General features: G+C 39.4%; 1 protein-coding gene across 1 annotated transcript in view; it reads right to left on the reverse strand.

Annotated features, from left to right (window-relative positions):
* Positions 1 to 20,285, reverse strand: part of LOC107597940 (nucleus accumbens-associated protein 2-like) — a 52,857-nt gene extending 32,572 nt beyond the window's left edge. The window contains exon 1 of the mRNA XM_016289151.1: positions 20,101 to 20,285. The gene's annotated coding sequence lies outside the window, so the exon portion shown is untranslated. The remainder of the gene's footprint in view (positions 1 to 20,100) is intronic.
* Between the last annotated feature and the right edge of the window lie 2,354 nt (positions 20,286 to 22,639).

Here is a 22,639-nt window from a genome sequence, read left to right on the forward strand (position 1 = left end):
TCGGCCGATAATCACGTTGGGATGATTGATCGGTCTCTAAAAAGGCTGATCTCAAAAAAAACGATCTCAAGCTGATTACGCTGCCATGAAAGGTTTGGCACAACATGCAGCGGCACCGTCTCAGTCTCTGTCCGGCGTGGGTGAAATAATTTATAATGCTGAAGGTGAGGTACTCACCTTCATATTTCTTCATTAAATAACTTATAAAGTAATTTGAAAACCTTGTGTGAGACGTAATTTCACAAACAGCGTGAGTGAATCACCGCGCGCGCTCTCTTTCTCTCTCAAAATACGCAAATGGCTTCAAATCACCACATCGCGTCTGTCTATAAGCGAGCTGCACGCTGCACAGTTGACACAGGAATTGTCACTTGCACAATCGAGGCAGTGTCACATCGTCACTAAAGTTTATAAATTGCATTATTTTTTAATTCTTGCCAGTGTTTAACAATTCAGCGCTTGCGCACTCTCCTGCAGACCGTGCGCTTATGCACACTCGCAGCACACACACACAATGCCAGGTTCACATTATTCCATTTGCAGTGCATATGTTGTGTGTATTTTTTGTTTATAGGTTGTGGTTAGGACAATCATTTAACCTATCAAAATAACAATATTTGCAAATACATCTAATACTTAAAGAATAATAGTAAAATAGTTTAAGAACTAGAAGTTAATAGTTTATTCTTTTAAGTTTCTATTCTTGACAAGAAAACCCCAAGTGTCTGTAATCTTTGAATATATGTCCATGGCTGCTCTGTGCTCAAAATTTAAAGAGATAGTTCACCTAAAATTTATAATTCTATTATCATTCTGTTATCATTTACCTATAATTTACCATATGCCACCAAACCCCCTAGCAAGATCAGTTTTTGGACCTCAGTATTTCTAAAACCCTGTGTAATGCTATACTTGTGAGACTAATCTCAGTTATGTAATATTAGCACAATCATGAAGAACAAATACTTTGTTCAGTTTCAACTTATTTTGAAGAAAAATGGTAGATTATTCGAAAAAAGGTGCAAGGTTTTTGAGAGGACATACAGTATGGTCAACTATGAACAATATTTTTACTCTCAATACACCAAAAAATAATTTTGTGTTTTGTATTTGGGAGAAATTCCAGAAGAAGTTGAAAATGATGACAGATATTTGTTTAAGATATTATTGGCAACAAGTGCTGAAACCTGGAAATATAGTACAAAGAAGACCCACCTACTAATTAACAATGGAACAGTAGCAGAGGTCAAAGAAATGGAAAGACACTTTGTCAGCAAATAGAGGAAATGCATTACATATAATGTATTGTCAAACTGATTTAAGGAATATATGTAAAGTCTGGTAACTAGCTCCTCATAAACTCATTAAGAATTCTGAGAAGTCCTGGAAATGTGGGATGAAATGATACACTACAATGTGTGTGTGTGTGTGTGTGTGTGTGTGTGTGTGTGTGTGTGTGTGTGTGTGTGTGGGTGTGCATGTAGGAAGGTTTCCGGCTCGGTTTCAAGATAGCAAATCAAATCCACAAGACAAAGAGACGCTGCTCTACAACTCTTTGTCCTGAATATGACTCAGCACACAAACCAAACACACACATTTCCTTCAAATAATCCTCACCTGCTCCGCAACAAGTCTGTCTTTTCAACTGGTAATGAACTAGTCTTGTTCACCAAGTCAAGCAGGACTATCGCTATTGCTCACCCTTGGATCAAACCCTCAACTCAGATGTGAGTGATTCCTCAAATAAACGTCCACCACTGATATAAGACTTTCCAAAACACACATTATCACAATCTGCAGTCATTTTACTTTTCCAATTTATTATAGACTAAATGCGTCTTTACTAAGCCAGATCTGTGCTTGCTCAAAATTCAGCATAAAGACGCAAGGCTGCATAAAAGCCAGACTAAATTATGCCTGCTCTGACCAACCTCAGTTCTCAGTATCAAAGTACTAAATTAAAGTATTTACACAGCAATTAAAGGTGTAATTGCTGTGTAAATTCATTAATGACACCTCTGAGCAGCATTAAACAGTCTGTGTAAAGACACCAAAATGCCACTTCAGAAGCACTTCTGTGCCACCTTTGCAGTGTAAATTTGGCATAATTGGCTGGTTTATCTTGAATGAGGTTTATACTCTAGATTAGCTGATGTAGGCTCTTAACATCGTATATCTCTTGTGTTACCAGATGTTTGACTGTAGGCATGAAATCTGGTCCACTTTGCAGCTTATTCTCTAGAATCACCCATTTAGACAGGTGGAGACTGACATGACAAAATATGATGAGAAAAAAAATATTACTACTGGATTATTAACAATGCATCAAAAACAAACACACCCTATAAGAGAATAATCAGATAGATAAACGTCATTTGACTTGTATTTATATACACAAAATGATGCAAATGCAACTTGAGTGAACTTAGGTGGACTTGATCGAGTTAGTGAGAAAGTGTAATCGCTGTAGTGAATGTGCTTTTCTTGTAACAATGTGCTAAACCATGGGCAACTAATCGCAATGAATTCACAACATTCTATTACAACAGTATCTCATTTTAAAGTCAAGTACTGTATGGTGTATTGGCGCCACACATCTTGCACTTTCATTTAATTATCAAATGCACTTATCAAAGTGAGTCCAGGCATCACTGTGTGCTTTCAAAGACAAATTTTCACTTTAGTTTTCTGGTCTGGACTGCATGCTGTCCTAACACTAACCTGTCAGACCGCAAATTTTTGCTGTTACATGTTGGTAGTATAGTAAAGCGCACGACCAATGGAGACAGAGCCGCCAGAAGAGGAGACCCAGGTGGAGCCAAGCGGACGGAGAACTAGGGTGACACCGTGGGTCCAGAGGGCCAAGGTGGAGCTGGCAGCTCATGCAACTGAGGCAGAGGCGGGGACCCGGAAGAATGTGGCAGAGCCGGAGCAACCGAGGACAATGGTGGAGCTGGAGGAGCCAGACGGAGCAAGAGGGATGGAGGGACGAGGTGAAGCCGGAGGAGTGGAATCCCATGGTGGAAGCAGGTTCAAGACTAACCAAGGCAGAGCCGGAGGGACGAGGGAGCCTGGGGAGCCAGTGAGATGACGGGTCATGGTGGGGACAAAGGAGCAAGGAGCCAAGGTGGAGCCGATGGGTCAGAGGGCCTAGGTGGAGTCTGGGACTCGAAGGCTGGAGGTGTAGAGACAGGGGATACTCACACTTAGGCAAAACTAGAGACTGGAAGGCACGAGGCGAATCAGAGCACCCAGATAGCACTGACTGAGGATGAGCTGAGGGACAGACAGGAACCAGTGGAGGCAGGACTGAGGAACTGGTTGGTTTTAGGAGAGGAGGTGGGAGAGAGAGGCTGGGTGGGAACACAGGAGATGCAAGAGATTCAGGGCTGGGCGGAACCAGCAGAGACTTAGGAGACATAGGAGAATTGCCTCCCGAAATTTATAGGTTATTACCTCCCCAAACCAGTCTATTAAATCCTCCTCAAAAGTGTCCATAAGTGTCCAAAATATCCTCCACAGGCTTTCACCATCACATCCACCATGGCAGTTGTGGGCTGGGCTTCTCTCCAAGCTGTCGATCACCACTAATACTCCCTTATCAATCCATGATGTTGCTGGCTCGAACACCTGGTCAGACTTGTCATGAGGCTCAGTCTCCAGGGCGATAATGGGCTCAGTCGCGGGTTCAAGCGCTGGCTCTAGTGTTACTGCAGGCATGGGCTCTCTGTCTGCAGTGGGCTCTAGCAACTCCATCATGCCGGTCATCGGTGGTGGATGGCTGGCCTCTGGATGTGGAGCGGGGCTGGCGTGGTCCTCAGCCAGACCGATGGTGAATGGAGAGTTGTTGTTCACCAGCACCCACTCCATGAATGTGGCAAAATCTCCCTGGGGACCTTTCACTAGGAGGCGTGCCTTGGACTATCCGGACCGTTCGCTCTGCATTTTTTACCATGCTAGCCTCAGCAAGCGGTCCGGATAGTGTGTTTGGCAAGCCAGATCTAAAATATCCCAGGTGAGGTCCTCCAGTGAACGATCCTTCTGCTCTAAACCAAGCAGCTGAACGCCGGGCAGATTCATAAAAAGGATGGAGAGGGAAAAAAACATAAAACGGAAAAATGCCACAATATAACTTTGGCTTGGTCCATTCTTCTGTTACATGCTGGTAGTATAGTAAAGTGCACGACGAAGAAGAATAAACTGGAAATAGACGTTAATAGCAAACTCAGAGAAACACTTGCAAAAAGATGATAATCAAGGAGAACAGACAAGACAAGGACAAAGGGAGAACTAAGGGTTTAAATACACGGAGCAAACAAAGGAACTGATGAGTTAATTAAGGAGGCAACAGGTGAACAAGATAACTAATCAGACATCTAAGAAAAATGTCAGAGACAAAACAGAGAAAACAGAGACAGGGACAAAGCATACATGTAACAATTGCCCAAAATGCCACCATAACCAATTAGAAATATATATATATATATATATACTGTATATACACATACACACACAGGAGGAACTGTTTTTTTTCTTGTCAAAAAATTTTATATTCTAAATAAATAAAATTGTGAATAAAACAAAACAAAAAGTGCAAACTAACAAAATAACATGATAACATAAAAATAACATGTTTGACAAGTCAGTTTATACTTTCCATTTGAACATATGTTTAATGGCTGCATCGCTTCGGCTATATAGCATGTTAACACTAAAAACTATAACTATAACTATAACTAGCGTCCACGCCAGAAGGTGACAATATGAGTCATTAGGCAAAAAAGTGAAAACACTAAATAAAGTTAAAGATTAATTTGACTGATAGCATTATTTATTTATTTTTACTTTTGTTTTCACTAGATAAAACATCGCTAGATAATATCGTTATCATGAATTATTTTGGCCACGATAATCTGACCTAATTTGGAGTCAGCTTTATTTAGCAATTTGGTAAACATACGTACTGGACGGCGATACTATCATTCATCCCTCAGCAGTTTTTGCTTTCTACAGCAAAGGGAGCCATTCACAACAAACGACTGAAAAATAAATGAGAAGCAGGCATAATACCATGAAACTGTGGTGGACAAGTCTGTGTGTCATTTAGGGTAAATCTGAAATCGATAGTGATTTCTTAAAAATAGAGCTGTACAGAAAACACCAAAGAAATGAGTGTAGAATTCATAATTAAAACGTCTTTCCATGTAAAATTAAGAAGCACTGACTACTTCTGAAAACAAAGTTGAATGTACAGTTCTGCTTGTCGAGTTTACCTGCTGCTAAATGTCTCAAAACAAAACTAGGCCTAACTCAAAGATATGTCAAGGCCAGCGTCTAACTCTTCCTCAAACGCAATATTATGTAGGTTATTTCCAGGATGACAATTTGTGTAAAGCCAGACAGCAAGTGATATCAAGCAGCACTAGCCACTGTTGTGTGCAATATGCATTATTCACAGTGTCTTCAGATCTGCTGCTGTCATTCAAGCTAAAGACCCATCAATACTGTGTGAGCTGTGGGGTTTTAGATTTCAGTAAAGAAATAGTCCAGATGATAAATATAAATGCAAAGACTGAGTCTGGCATAATGTAAATGAGTTATATGTCCGTTTCCTGCTCTAGACTGAGCGATCACATGATTGTAGATGAATATTTTTATAACAGCAAATGTTCCATAAACTCCATTTGTTCATGGCACTTTCAAATACATACAGCACAGGTCATAGGTCAACCTTGAGAAACCTCGGGGGCAGCAATTCAAATCACATGACAGGATTAACTGTTAATACCACAGAAATAAGGCAGGCTATTTCATGTTAGTCATGTATGACTGTACAACAATAACCAGCAGAAAAGAGATGAGTCTCCACTGAAGCATTCCAGTTATAAATGTTAGTCAGTGATGATCCGGCTGCAGTGAAAACAGACACACGTCTGACCAGTAAGCATCAGTGCAGTGATGATTTGATCTCATCATTATACTGAACACTCTTCACCATTTCAATTATACTTCACTGTGTCAGCATGCCAAACCACACAAAATAAGACAATCATGATTTAGGATCACCCATCTATACTGTATTCTACACACAGTGATCATATACACTGCAGCAATGCATGCTCAGATGAGTGCAGGTGCCAGTGTGCTTAGTGAAAGCATGATAACTACATATATGAGTCAGTGAGCAACAGCTCAAACGGCTGCTGTAACTGCATCTCACAGTGTCTGTTGTGATGCATGAAGCATCATGCAAACAGCAGTTTCATCAGTTAATACAGTCTGAGCTGTACTGTAGACCAGAAGCAGTCAATTAAAAGGAGTTTGGGGCAAAAATGCCACCAATTATGACTGTTGCGATTAGAGTGAAATTGAAAAGTGTTGATTGCTGCATTACATTAGATCTGCTTATGAGGCATCATCTAGGTCAGGAGTCGCCAACTGGCAGACCCCGATCCGAATCCGGACCGCGAGATGTGTCCATCAGGACCATGAAGCCTTTTGACATAAGGAAATAAATAAATGCCAGATGCTATTTTCTAACAAAATTAAATTTATATCAAGCACATCAAGGTAAGCTCAGTAGAGCTGTTTGTGACCTATGGCGCCACCGGTTCCTACTACAGTTAGCTGTTGCTACGGTCAGACTGTTAGACGTGCCTGCAGTGAAGAGAGCAGAGCGCAGCGCGCAGACAGATGAAACTTTCATTAAGTGAAAAACAATGGCATTCTCAAAAATGAGCAAAGTTGATGGGTCCTAAAAAATAAGTTTAGTTGTATCAAATTTAAAGGGTTAGTTCACCCAAAAATGAAAATTAGCTTGTGTTTTACTGACCCTCGAAGCATCCTAGGTGTATATGACTTTCTTCTTTCAGACGAATCCAGTCAGAGTTATATAAAAAATTGTCTTTGATCTTTCAAGCTGTTTAATGGCACTCAGCGGGTGTTGCAGTTGAACAGTCCACAAGTCGGCAAATAAAGCTCGCGCATTCATAATAAAACGAGCCGCAGATGGCTCCGGGGGGGTGAATGAAGGCCCCCTGTAGCGAATCCATGAGTTTTAAAGAAAATATCCATATTTCAAACGTAATAAACACTTTTCTCTCACTTGCGTTATCTATCATATGCGGATCCGTTCCGGTGGAAGGTGTATGACGTATGCGCAGTGCACGCGTGCGCCTCTTGAGATATGCTAGTCTCGCGAGTTTGTTTAATAGGAGCAAAGGAAGCAAAGTTTCTTACTTTAGCAAAGGAAAACCAGTCTCCTCTTGGTTTACATCGAAATCCTCCGACATTTTTCTTTGCAAATCTTCGGTTTGTACTTCTAATTCGTGACTGGCATTTTGTTTTGTTCTCTCTCTGCATTCGTCACTAATCACGCAACGCCGCGCGTCTTACGTCATCCGCCGGAACTGCTTCAGTGGATGACAGTCAGCGGAAGTGAGAGAAAAGTGTAGTCAGTAACGTAGCAGATTGAAAAGTTAGTATCTTTCTGCAGTCCAACAGACTGCAGTGCGGTGGTGGCTTGATTCTGTTGAATGGGAGCAGTGTATATACATAGAGGGCAGAGCGTTGCGTTTTTTAAAGGTGAAGTTCACGCGCCAACGAGTAACGAGGGAATAAGTATGTGACTGATCAAGCTTTTATATGTAGTTTGGGGTTACAAAGGGTTTTATAGGTTTGACTGAAATAATAATGCAAAAACTGACACTATAAATCAACGCTTCAAACAACAACAAAACAACTAAACTAAAACAGATAAAGACAAAAAGTAGCCATTGATCATATCTAAACATGTATCCAAATGTAATAAAATTAATTTGTGTGTGATGACAATTTCTTAGCAACTTAGGGATTGCACAAACCTGTATTTTATATAGGGCTAGGCTACAGGCATGTAGTGGCTACACAGTGGTATTATAAAATGATAAATGGTGCAAAATGTATATCTTAACAGTCAATTTACAAATAATGCGTTCAGATTTGTGGAAGTCTACAAGAAATGTGATATATATACAATGTTGTTATTTAAGATTTGAGTGCTTACATAATCAGTTTTATGTTGTTTTGTATGTAATCTTAAATTATCATGTTTGGGAGTGGGATGGGTGGGCGCCAATAGTGATTTCGCTCAGGGTGTCAAAATGGCTAGAAACTTCTCTGATTTTCTTCACTGACTTCAACTGGCGTCCGTACATTGACAATAATGCAGGTGGAAATTCCTTTATAGGGGTGCTCCGATTGATCGGCTACCGATCGCTATCGGCCGATAATCGCTTTGGGATGATTGATCGGCTGTCTCTAAAAAGGCCGATCTCAAAAAAAATGATCTCAAGCTGATGACGCGCCTGCTGTGAGAGATTTGGCACGACATGCAGCGGCACCGTCTCCGTCCGGCGCAGGTACAATAATTATAATGCTGAAGGTGAGGTACAATTCATATTTCTTAATTAAATAACTTGTAAAGTAATTTGAAAACCTTATGTGAGACTTAATTTCACAAACAGCATGAGTGAATCTAATCACCGCACGCGCTCTCTTTCTCTCTCAAAATGCGCAAATTGCTTCAAATCACATCAAATCACATCGTGTCTGCTAGGTTTAAAGGAAAAGAGCACTTCTAGATAAGCAATAATAGATGCACTCGTGCACTTAATAGATTGTATTACTGTACTGTGTAAAAAAGAATCGCAATGCTGAAAAAGCATATTCAGTAACAATGTTTGGATTTGAAATCAAAATAATGGATAAATGATGTGTTTGTGGTAAACAGCCACGGATCAGAAGTAGATTCCTGTGTGAAAGCACAGTCCGTGGTGCTTCTGTACCACACATGGACAACATCATGCACACTGCAAACGGAGTATGTGTGAACCTGGTGTAAAAGGCCGCCTCACATACAGCTCACAAAATCAGGCTTGTGCTGTGTATAAGCTATTGTGCAACGATTGCACAATTGTAAAAACAAAAATCCACTGCATTGTCAAACATTTATGTCGGATAAATATATATATTTGAAAAATATCAAAAAAATGCCCCCTCCACCCCTCAAATAAAAAAATGCCCCCAACAAGAGTCACCTAAGAGGGGAATTCCCCCCATTTTCAAAAATGAAATTAAGGCCCTGAGTAAATGTCTAAAAATCCTGATTGGAGTATCACTATAAATAATTCTACATGATAAAAAGAAGGCTTTAAAAAGATCGGTATCGGTGATCGATATCGGCAGATACTGATTTCTGTGATCAGCGATCGGTGATCGGCCTCAAAAATCCTGATCGGAGCACCCCTATTCCTTTATGCTACTAATCGGAGCCGGATGTGATGAAACGCGGACTGTGATAAAGGCCTACTGGGAGAGAAATAAAACACAAAGAAATTATTTAAACGCAAAACTGAAAAACACAATTCACAAGCGTGTATTGAACCGTGAATGTCGTACCAAACGGAATTGTGGCATCCTTATTGGTGATTTATAAAATTATCAAAAAAAGCATATACAAGACAATATTAATACCCATGGTGATGTATTGAGGTCCTAATAAGCGAAACGATCAGTCTGTGCAAGATACTGAACATTATTTGCAACATCAGCCAATCTATAAACATCGTGATTGAAAACCGTTAAATCCAGGAAGGATCTTCAGTACAGTCTTCACATAAACAGTTAATGGTTTGCAGCTGAAACAGCCTCCAAGTTCTCATCAATTGCACTGTACTGAAATTTAAATTATAATAAATCAACATGCCTTCAGGGCAAGAGAAAAATATGATCTGCTTTGACTAGAAACGAGCAAACCTAATCTCTAAACCTCACATATAAACACTAAAGAGGCTAAAAGTTGAAAATATGGGTTAACCATCTACAAAATCAGCCAAGCACAATTCTCAGCGTTTCATGAGGAGTTTGTCTGAAGTTGCACATCCACACACTACAGTTGACCATTTATAATAATTAAGCAAATTCAGCTCTAACAGATTGCGACAGTGAACTAAGATTTGTGCTGGTTTTTAGAAATTCCCATCATGTAACCTTGTTATTGATCATTATCAGTTCATAAAAAACATTAACAAGAGCCGAGTTAAGGAACGCCACAGTGGGTTTGCGCTGGATCATGGGAGCAGTGCAGATGAAGATAAAACTGTTCCCTGAGATTTTTCCAGACATTCTGCTGGAGCTCAACCAAAGATCTGGATCATGGCATATGAGAGCTCATACACCACAGGTGTGCTTGATAACACTTGATAATAATGTAGAAAAGGTAAAAACAGAAGAACTACACTTTTGATTCTTGTAAAGAGATTTAGGACTATTAATTGCAAGAAAATATCAGTGGTGTTTGCCTGTGCAAAACTCACCACCACCACCATGCAATAGGTGCTTTCCTGCTGCCTGGCATGAAAAGAGAGATTTGGCTTGAGTTCGTCCTTCAGTGTGCGTCCGTGGGATTTTTCCACCTGTTTTATGGTTCAAATGGTGCGTTTGATCACAAAAGTAGCAGCACACTCTCCTCAACAACACTCACGATCATTTATAATGTTAATACTTAATATTGGTGTTTGATCACCCCACTATGAGCACTAATATGTTAATTTTAGAGCTGTCAAGTGATTCAATTTTTTACATATAATTAATTACATGATGTGCATATTAATAAATCGAATTAAATGCAAATTAATCACACATCAGTTTTGGCTGCGAAATTACCTCTAAAAGTTAATTTAAAAAGTCAATATTGTGTTAAACGAGAAAAGCACTGAATAGACATTCCAAAAAAAAGGAAAAAATATATTGATTAATATAAAATACATAAGCTACAAAGCTACAATATGGCGTAACATTGTTTTAACATAGGTGTAACATTGTTTTTAACTCCTCGTTAGTGTTAGTGGACAGTATGTCCGCCTATCACAGAGAAGACCAGGGTTGGATTTCCTGACAAGGAGACCTAGTGTCCATGGGGGCAGTCGTGACCTAATGGTTAGAGAGTTGGACTTGTAACGCAAATGTCACGGGTTTGAGTATCGGTACCAGCAGAGATTGTAGGTGGGGGGAGTGAATGACCAGCACTCTCTTCCACCTTCAATACCACGACTGAGGTGACGGCCTTGAGCAAGGCACCGAACCCCCAAGGTGTGTGTTCACAGTGTGTGTGTGTGTGTGTGCACGTGCACTTGGATGGGTTAAATACAAATTCCGAGTATGGGACACCATACTTGGCCGTACGTCATGTCACTTTTTTGTTTTTTACAAGTGGCATTTAGGTATATTTTTACACTGCGATTAGAATTGCATAAATAATGCTATGAGATGAATAGGATTTAAACATCCATTAATGGGTTTAAAAAATTATATGCAAATATGAAATAATAAAAAAACATGAAATGATACTCTAAATATGAAATAAAAGTGCCAGTAGGTGGCGGAAAGTCACTATCTTAATGAGTGAGTCATTGAATCATTCATTCAACTGATTCATTTAAACGGCTGATTCATTCAAAAATGAACTGTTGTTTATGAAATTAAGAAAAAAGACAATATTGACAACACTGCGTCTAAAATGTAACACAATATTAACTTCTTGTTTATTAAACTGTCATATAAAAATCAATATTTTATTTCAATATCTCATCTCAGTCATCGTCCTGCATCATGTTCATCAATGCAAGATGACACACAGGTTTGGGCGTTAAATGCCTTAAAGGTAGGGTATGTATTTTTTCTAGAGCCCAACCGATATGGGGTTTTCAGGGCTGATACCGATACCGATATTAGGGAGTAAAAAAAGATATATCGGCCGATATTCTTTGTGTATATTATAGTACAGTACCAGTCAAAAGTTTGGACACTTAACCATTTGAGGGTCCAAACATTTGACTGGTACTATATATAGAATACAGTATATACATAAACAGAATATATATACATAAACACATTTTTTGCAATGATCACTCAAATGTGGTGATCAAACACTTATAATGATGTGACAAAGATAGGTAATGGAGGCAGGGCATTTAACAATTTAACAATAAACTTTATTATCCAAAATGAGTCTGACATCAGTGCACTGAACAGTAAAGTTGAAGTTTATTCAACTTTAATTCAATTCAATTCCATTCAACTTTATTCCTTTGAAGTTTATTTCACTTTGGAACATTCATTCACGGATTTGCGCTACTGTCTTCACACACAGACGAAACCTACTAGAGAAGTGTGAAATAATATACCTCTGTAAATAAATACAATATAAATTCACGTCTCACGCACTTTAATGCCCTTTGATTGTAATGTGTATGTTCCCTTGGAACTGGAATCATGGCGAAATTTCATGTGAAGTCCACTTCGCAGGGCACTTGCTGTCAAATAAGACAACACTTGAATGCTGCTGCCTGAACAAGAGAGCTCCTTACTGAAGTGAAAGTGTTGGCTGGAGTCACTATCTCACGAACGCGCCGACGGATCTGCACCAAATTCGGGGAACCCTTCAGCTCGAGGAGCCCTCTCGAACGCCCCCCCCCCCATATGTTCTGTAAAACAAATGTTCATATAGGTGGCATATCGGCGGCATATTCACCGATACCGATATATCGGCGACAGGCTCATATCGTCCAATAATATCGGCAAAACAATATATCGGTCGGGCTCTAATTTTTTCAAAAATGCTTTAGAAAATTGAGTCGGGCCGAGTAGCAAAACAAACAAAAGCCAATCAGCAGTAAGGGGCGTACTCATGATGTGGAGGAGAGAGCGCTCAGTGCACAGGATGGACATGAGCGACCGAGCTGAGCGACGACAGAAAGATAGAGATGGTGGATAAAAAACAAAAGAGGAAAACGTCTGCGGAACAAAAGAAGGCTTACTAGAAGGCAAGAAGTAGGACCAGTGTAAATTTCGGATCAGCTTTCCAGCGCTGGAGAGAACTCAAGGAGCGGGAAGGCCTGCGATCGGACGCCGAGGTTGCTTTCTTCTCGATAGGTGAGTAACACTGGTTTTGCTTTGTTTCACAGAACTAATATATGCTGGCTTTTGCTTGAATATGCTCGTGTGTCATGTTCGCTTGTTTGTTCATCTGCAATCATATTATCGTTCCCTTCAGCTATGATAAAGATCATTCATTTCCACACCCTATAAGCCTGGAGCGTCTGTTTCAAGCGTCAGCTCCCAAAGTATTTCCGAAAAGTAAGATAATATGTTTAATACAGCAGATTCCGCCATAATCGTTGCCTGGGTTGCGTACGTATGTGTGGGGCGAGACCCTTTTGGGGTAGGGGAGTGTTTGTTTTGGTGATTTGAAATATCAACATTGGCTACCAGAAATAACTTACCCCACCTTTAATCGTTTTAACATGCAATTAACATGTTAAATTGACAGCCCAAGTTAATTTGCTTAGCAAACACTAATATGAGCGACCGAGCTGAGCGACGACAGAAAGATAGAGATGGTGGATAAAAAACAAAAGAGGAAAACGTCTGCGGAACAAAAGAAGGCTTACTAGAAGGCAAGAAGTAGGACCAGTGTAAATTTCGGATCAGCTTTCCAGCGCTGGAGAGAACTCAAGGAGCGGGAAGGCCTGCGATCGGACGCCGAGGTTGCTTTCTTCTCGATAGGTGAGTAACACTGGTTTTGCTTTGTTTCACAGAACTAATATATGCTGGCTTTTGCTTGAATATGCTCGTGTGTCATGTTCGCTTGTTTGTTCATCTGCAATCATATTATCGTTCCCTTCAGCTATGATAAAGATCATTCATTTCCACACCCTATAAGCCTGGAGCGTCTGTTTCAAGCGTCAGCTCCCAAAGTATTTCCGAAAAGTAAGATAATATGTTTAATACAGCAGATTCCGCCATAATCGTTGCCTGGGTTGCGTACGTATGTGTGGGGCGAGACCCTTTTGGGGTAGGGGAGTGTTTGTTTTGGTGATTTGAAATATCAACATTGGCTACCAGAAATAACTTACCCCACCTTTAATCGTTTTAACATGCAATTAACATGTTAAATTGACAGCCCAAGTTAATTTGCTTAGCAAACACTAATAAAAAGTCACTTTTGTATTACATTGTGAGACTCATTCACATCAACTATGATGAAAGAAATCATTTGCAAAAAAAAACAAATAACGAGAACAATCATTTGCATGCTTGTTGAGGCAACTGGTGGGTCTACTGGCATAGCATGTGCGTGTTTTAACATGTGTATCAAATACAGAAACACATACTTGCCAAGATACCTGTGAGCAAGACCCGGGCAGCCATTAGAACTGATAAAAGCAGCTTAAAGAGTCCTGAACAACACGACACAGGACGGCTGAAGTGGAAAATCATCAGAGCTTTGAGGTGTTTACAGTCCCAGTGAGCTCTGCCCTGCTGGAATTATTCAAGATACACAGTCATTCATGTGGAATTATTCACAGACTCACTCACACACACACACACATAAACTGGCGTGACATCCATACCATGTGATCATGCCAGGCATTATGCCAAAGGCCAGCCATGTCACTTACCAGAAATCACAAAGACACAGAGGGGGAGGGAGAGACAGAAAAAGCTGTTTATTTGAACAAACTATCAAACCTCCAGCCCGAGTTTGACAGTAAATCATACATTCAGAGTCTGCGTGCAACGTTCATTGCGTATTGTTGGTTTAATATGTCCATAAAAGAGCGCTTATTGCTCTTATCGCTGCACTGTCGCTGCACCTCTTTCATCCCATATTTTCCCTCTTACAAAAGTACACAGAAATACAATTAAGCATGAACAATTTTCCATGAAGACACTGATACGACACTGTTTACACAACACAATGATTAAAAAGGTCATTCCCAGCCACATTCATTCCAATATCTGACTGAATAGGTTCATACAGTGACTATATGAAGCAACTGCTTTTGATTTAATTTGATAGGAGACCTGAATGTAGACGGGATCTGAAGTCTAGCATCTCACTGGCATCAAAGAAACAGCGACAGGTCAGGTGCATAGTTACTATTAATACATGCCAACTCGGAGTTTACTCACTGTAAACAATGTGGGCTACATGAGAGATGAACCCCAACCCTGGATTCAAAGAACTCTCTGTGAAATGTCCTATATAAACTGCTTTTGCACCAATATTCGACCTTGTAACATTCAACCCCGAAACACTCTGAATGTAACGGGGCTGGAACAAAACATGTTTTGAAAGAGTAATTACTTTTTTGGGGTCTTTATCAGCATTTCACTCATATTGGCATCATCAAGCTCAACAGTTCAACTCCATTACGGGAAAAACACATTTCTGTTATTTTTTCTTTTAAAGAAAAAATATTGTTCTTGGCACAGAGCGCAAGAAAACTTACTGTAAATAACGCAGTGTGGTGCAATGAGTTTTGAGAGCTGAGGTTCAGTTTTGCATCGATCTTAAACCCAGAAACATTTTGTCAATTACACGGTTGGTAGAAAACATTTTTTGTCAGGGGTTATTAAAATAAATAAATAAATGAATAAATGAATGAATTAATTCATTAATTCATTAAATAAATAAAAGTATGTATGTATTTACGTATGAGATTATTGAGATTAGGCTATTATAGTTTTGTTTAATGATTTGAATTCGTTTTAATTTTAGTTAAAGTTTCAGCAATTTTGTTGTTTTTGTCATTTTTATTAGTTATCATTTATGTTTAAATATGTCTATATAGTTTCATTTCAGTTTTAGTTTGAGCTATTTTATTACATCAAGTTAAACTAAATGAAAATGAGAAATGCTGCTTTTGTTTCTCCTCTATGCCCCGCCTTTCTGAAACGCGTCGATTTTTACAAAGCTCATCGGTCTGAAAAGCGAGGTGTGCTGTGATTGGCCAGCTATCCAGTGCGTTATGATTGGCCGAATACCTCAAGCGTGTGACGGAAATGTTACGCCCCTTACCATACTGTGATGATGCCCTGTCAGGCCGGACCGATGATTCAAAAACATGAAAACCCATTATAAACGAGGCATTCATTGCATCCAGTGGGGACATAATTACGGATTATAATGACTTATACTGTCTTTTTACGTGTTGCGTTGCATCGCGCGAACATAAAACCATGTCTGCATTTGTGATCTACACTGCCCAAAAAACTCGCTTTAAATATAAAAAATATAAAATATAAAAACTCTTTAAATATAAAAAAACTTACTTACAGACTGTGAGTCAGAACAGCCGGCATTATAGTCTACTCTCCCAGGATCAGTAAACAGTCCTTCATAAAATGTGCTGCACACATCTGAATATTTGGGTTGAAGTGTTCTGGAACAGTGTTGTAAATACAACTTAACCACTGATTTCTAGTCGTGTCCATTTTTGGAAGACCAAACAAAGTAGTTTCGCTTTCACAACGAAACACAGCATCATACACGGCGGCCTAGAGTGAGCACAGGCGGCGGGCTTGAGAATGGTGCGGCGGATTCGACGAAGGAGGCTTGCGGCAACCACATGTGACACATGTTCGTCCACGGTGAAAGCCGATCCGGCGATCGACAGCGCAAAGTTGTTGTATTTCCTCAGCGACCAGCACGGATCAGCTCCAGGCATGACGAAGCAGATATCGTCCTCTTTTGGAAGGCCAAACAAAGTAGTTTCGCTTTCACAACGAAACACAAAGTGCCTTCACGACATGGTAGCGGCAACAACAATACTACAGCGAGAATAAAAGTTACGCCTTCTTTCTTTGCGTGAACATTTGGGCTGTGTTATGCAAATCTTCACACATTATGACGTAGACATGTGGGGGCGTGTTAGAACGAGCCGTTTTAGGTAGGCGTGGCTGACTCTTAACTTTTATAAAGAATATCTCTTTGGATTTGAGACTTTAGTCTTTGCAACTTTACAGATCTTCTTTATGCACCAAGAGCTTGTAACACTCCAAAGAGAAAGGAAAAATTTTAATCGCATCATATGACCCCTTTAAAATAATATTGTAATACCAATCATACTGTGGGTTGAAATAAGTTTTGTTTTATTATTTGGGATGAATAGTTTAACAATGAAATAATAATTATAAATAAAATAATAGTTTTAGGAATTGGCCACTAAAAATCCCCATTTGTGGAGCACTGCTCTCTCGTTTAGCAGTAAGCTAATGATAAATAAATACAAAAGTCTTGATATTTTCTAGCACAAACGGCACACAGATGTGCCAGAATGCCTTTATCAGTTTGCAGTGAATCAGTGCGAAATACTCTTAAGATTTTAAGTCTGTTCTCAACAAACAAAAGGTCCATGAAGTGCATGTGACCGATGGTGTAGTGCGCACATCATACAGAACGACAGATTCATCACAGCACATCTCGAGAGTCTCTAGGCCCGAGATCTAATTACTGATGTACAGAGCGTGCTCATTGTATTCAGATAAGGCTTTCAGTGAAGGGGGCTGTCAGGGTTCGGCCCAGAGAGCACTTCAGGCAAACCCAACAAACCCCCGGTTGGCTCTTCAGCCCCATGTGGAATGTTTGGTAGTGCGAGGCCTCGGGAAGGCAACTCAGGACACAGTGCAAAAATACAGCTGCTGCGCGTCATCAGGGATGTGGCAGCTGGCCAAACCAAAGACAGCGCTCTTAAAGGCATGCATTGAGCCCGAGAAACATGGCCTTGTATATTGTGTGAGAACGATGCACGGATGACGATATTGCTTCAGAATACAGTCAAACTGGCCAATGAGCTGTCGTGACCCAGCAATGACAGAAAAAACTATAATAATTGCAAATCTTAAAATGCAACTAAACATTCAGCCATGCATAGCTAGGATGGCAAAATAAATGGACTTGTAAAAGTCAGGAAAAAACACTACCCTACACTCTAAAAAATGCTGGGTTAAATGCAACCCAGTGCTGGGTAAAATAGGGACAAACCCAGCGATTGGGTTGTTTTGACCCAGAGGTTGGGTTACTACCCAGAAGGTTGGGTTAACCATTTAACCCAACCGCTGGGTCAAAACAACCCAATCGCTGGGTTTGTCCCTATTTTACCCAGCACTGGGTTGCATTTAACCCAGCATTTTTTAGAGTGTATCTTTAATTGTTGATGTCAACTCAGGAAGTAAATTCATTTTCTGTTTATAAAAGCTAGTTAGATTAGACAAACCATGGTTACTGTAGTTAAATAAAACTAAAACCATTAAAAAATATTTTTTAACTAAAACAACAATTTTGTATATATCTAATTTCATTTACTTTAACGTGATGTACCAAACTAACTCAAACTGAAATAAAAATTAATACAACTGCATAGACATGTTAAAAAATAAACAATAATACACAAAAATGACAAAGCACACAGCAAAATGACTAAATATTTTAACTAAAATGAAAATGAAAAAAATAAAATAAAAACAAATTCAAATGATTAAGCAAAACTATAAGAATGATTTAAATTCTGCTAAAATAACACTTCTTCCAACATTGACAGGTTGCGTGATACACCCTCATCTTCAAAAACCATCTACAAAAATACAGAAGGTCAAAGACAACACAATATTAAATACAGGTTCACTCCCAGCAAGGATGTGTGACCACTGTTTGTTTAGTGAATAGAGAAAAAACCATAGCTATTCAAGAGACATTTACAAACCAAAACTGTCAATGTCATGTGGGCCTGCAACTAACAAACATTTTGATCGATATTTTGAGTAACTATAAATCACTGTTTGCAAGTCTGTAAGCACATTCTTAGGACTCATATGTGCATCAAAACAGTGATGTATTCATATTCAGCTCATCTGCAGTAACAGCTGGTGTGGATTTTACAACAGTGTGTTGCTGTGAAAAGAAGCCATGTGGCTCTCCGGGCCTGGAAATACACCACCATAGTCCAAAAACGACCTCAAAATACTACCTCTGAGGAGGAACCCAGAAAAGCAGACATTTGGTAATGCAGCAAGGCTTTCTTTTGGTAAGGAATATATGACACTGAGAGCACACTATTCTGTTAAAACGACTTACTGTGCATGCACACATACAATATTTGTTCGATATCATCTAGATGGAGAGAGTGAGATCTTATGCAGGAAATGCCATGGAGCACATGTTAGTTGCATAGGAAAGGAGGCATTGTGCACAGTCACGTGTCTTGGAAACCAGACAGCAGCACGCAACAGTCACACACTCCATGTGGCTATACACTCTCTCCTCTGACCAAACTTCCTTTCTCCAATTTAGTCATCGTCTGAATAATCTTAAAGCAACAAACACTCACTCAACCGAAACTAAAGATCAGCCCCAGACCTGCCTGAACACACTATGAACTGCAAATCAAACTCAAACCGTTAGTTTGAGATCTCATTGAGTGTGTGCGGCGGCCGTGTCTCTGTTCATGTGGTTTCAGAGTTCAAAATGACATCCGGTTTCAATGAACAAATCAACTGCTGAGGATCCATGCTACAATGGACTTCATTTATTAACAAAAAAAGCTGCAACTGGAGACTGTCAGCATATGCGGTCACAGAATAAAGCAAATCAAATGAAATGTAAATACAGCTGTGACTTCAATCTGTATAAGAAAAACAAACAAACATTGATCTTTCTACATAATATTTGTTTTCTGTATTCAAATACTCCAAGGTTCTTCAAAGAATATCACAGCCCAAAAACATGAGAGACGATGCTACCATTTCCAGATAAACATCATACCTTGGTACCAATGTTGGTAGTAGCCTACCATATGGTGGCATGTCCAAAAACACTACTTGACAGGCCTTAGGCAGTTTTGCAAAAGTAAGTAATAACAGTGTTTGTGATGGTCTGCAGTCTGCACAATCAACATCATCATCATAATTCTGCAAAAAAAAAAACTCACATTCTGCTCGCAAAAACACATATAACCGAATTCACCTGCATTCCTTCACTGCCACTTTTACTTTTAAACGACTTTCATAAGCCAAAACAAATGACTTGAATTTAAGGCATTAATGTTCACGAGGTCAAAACGAACTCAAGTTTTTCAGATCCCCCCCCGCACTGAAATCTGATCTCCATCAGTGACTCTGAATCATAGAAATGTATGAAGTAGGAAATAAAATATGGCCCCATATGCGTCATGCAGTCCTGCCATCAAGACTCAAACATGATGCGTGTCATATATTTACCCGGCGAGTCTCTCCTCCATATAAGAGCCCGACTCTCTGTAGCGGTGTATTTCTGTGGATGTGAAGTTTCCAGCGGGGTCCGTGTTCAGCCAGACCCTCCTCGCCTCCACTGCTCTCTCCCTACAACGCCAGAGCTCTCCCCATTTGCCTCGGTCTGAGTCTCTCTCTCTCTCTCTCTCTCTCTCTCTCTCTCTCTCTGTTCAGGAAGTGATTTCGCGTTCAGTCTGACATCATTCTCGACCGCTTTCAGGAGTTTTTAAAGACACAGTCGGACCGTCCCGTACAGTTCATATCTAATGAACAAGTATGGCAAGCCGGTTAAACATTTATTCCTCAAACTTAGCTATGTTCAAGTATGTGTGCAGGCAGTCAGGTATTACTGCAGAATAATATCAGACTGGGATCACCTTGTAGGAATGTATTTAGGCCTAGCTAAAATGACAGTCTAACTGTACTTTATTATGGCCACTTAACAAATACAAAAATACATGTACATGAAATATTCAGAGCGAAACAGAAAGGCTTTTCACACTTGAAATAGTTTACCCTGGGTCATTCTAAACCATGGGTAAATGGAATCCTGGGTTAGGGGAGTGCGGGGCACAAAGTAGCGCGGGGTAAGTTGTAACACAAGTGGTTTAAATATTTCCACACATGCTAGCATAACCAGATTTACAGCATTTACTAGTTACTATATCAACATTACATAGAGAAAAAAAAGTGTGACAAAATTCAAAAGTCTTTTGAAGATATCGCTCAACATTTATTTCACCATAGTAAAATAATATTTCTGGCTTAAGTAAATTTTTCATCTCAGTTTTTATCACTCATTTAAAATGAGACAAAGTTGCTATTATTTTAATCTCCAATCTGTTATTTATCAGTTTAAATGATTGTTTAGTGCTTCGCTAACTATCAGAAGACAGTAACCAGTTTTAAATTCCAGTTGCGCAGATGGGGTATGTTGTAACACTGCGTTACAATGTGCCCCGCCGTGCGATTCTATGACATTAGCGATGTAATTCACACTATTTACTTTAATACATTTTAATGAGAAACAATGAGAAACAGGTGAATAAAGACTGACAGTCAATGTTTAATGTTAAGAAATGATTATTTCAAGACATGTAAAGCATTTTGGCTCGTTTATGTGGGCCGTCCCAAGCATGGTTGCAATGTGTTCGTTGTCAAACTCCAAAATCAGATTATTTCGAATTCTTAAAAAAACGCCATTATTTTATTTGAAATAAATCATTATTTAATTTTATTGACAAAATATTTTAGTTTGTCTTGTATATTTTTTTAATGCGATCAGATAACATTTTAAGCTGTAATATGGTCATGTTACAATGTACCCCACCTATGGGGCATGTTGTCACATTTCACTTCCAGTTTTTGAGGGTCAATAAAGAAAAACGTACACACTATAATTATGAAACAAAGCGACATATTTGTACTAGACAAGTGTGAAATTACCGTGGATAAAAAATATATACTCTGAACCCCATGTGGATTTACACAATTTGAGAAAGTCAAAAAGTGTTACCCCCGCTCTCCCCCATTTCCTTCACGTTTCACACTGCTCATAAATTACCAGGTGTTAACAACACAAACACACTCACAAACTGACGTTTTTAACATTTTTATTTGCATATTTGCAGTATCAGTGTCATTGACTGGACAAACGCAACATGCAACCTGGTGCTTAGCATAGCGCATCCTCATGTTATTGCAGACTGTACTATCAAGTTTTTCCTGAATGGACTTTTCGGTGGAATATAAAGGTAGAATAAAACAGTCTCTTCTTCACTCCAATTTACCTGTTTTCCATCACTGGAAAGGGTTTCATAACCTAGGGTAAAAAAGTGGTGCCAACTCTGCTTCTAAATTATAAGTGTGAAACATACCTTCACTCAGGGTTAAAAGTGGGGCTTAGAACAACAATAACCCGGGGATGTGAAAAGCCCCAGACAGACAAAACACAGCTACTGCATGTAGAAAACCAGGTAATGAGTGGACAGTTATACAGTTTAGCTCCGGATAGCAGCTATTATTCTGAAATATTTGAGAACTGAATGCTGTCATTGACCATTTAGAATCAAGAATTTCACATGTTGCTAAACACAATGGTGTGAACCATGTCATCCTTGTAAATTCAACCCGTTAGCAGTCCTGACTGTTGTCCAACCAATTTACTCTTAACATAGATTTGCTAGTATAATGTTTCATATCACTCCACAATCTCTATTTTCTCACATAAAGCAATATTTTATTCTCAAATCAATATTTCATATCCATGTTTTTTTTTAAAGTGTAATAAGCAGGATAATGTGTAATGTCCGTGTAATAAGCAGGATAAGGCACAGTCAGCTTGTCATTACTAGGGGTGTGACGAGATCTCGTGGCACGTGACGATATCCTCTCGCAGACCTTTCAGACATATTTGCATTACACTGGCTCGTTCATAAGTCATAAAAACAGAATTCACAGTTTAACGCGGAATGTCGCGGAATTTGTCAAATTTGGAATGAATTAATCA

This window comes from Sinocyclocheilus grahami, unplaced genomic scaffold, assembly GCF_001515645.1.
Source record: "Sinocyclocheilus grahami isolate Dianchi unplaced genomic scaffold, SAMN03320097.WGS_v1.1 scaffold241.1, whole genome shotgun sequence".
Lineage (NCBI taxonomy): Eukaryota > Metazoa > Chordata > Actinopteri > Cypriniformes > Cyprinidae > Sinocyclocheilus > Sinocyclocheilus grahami.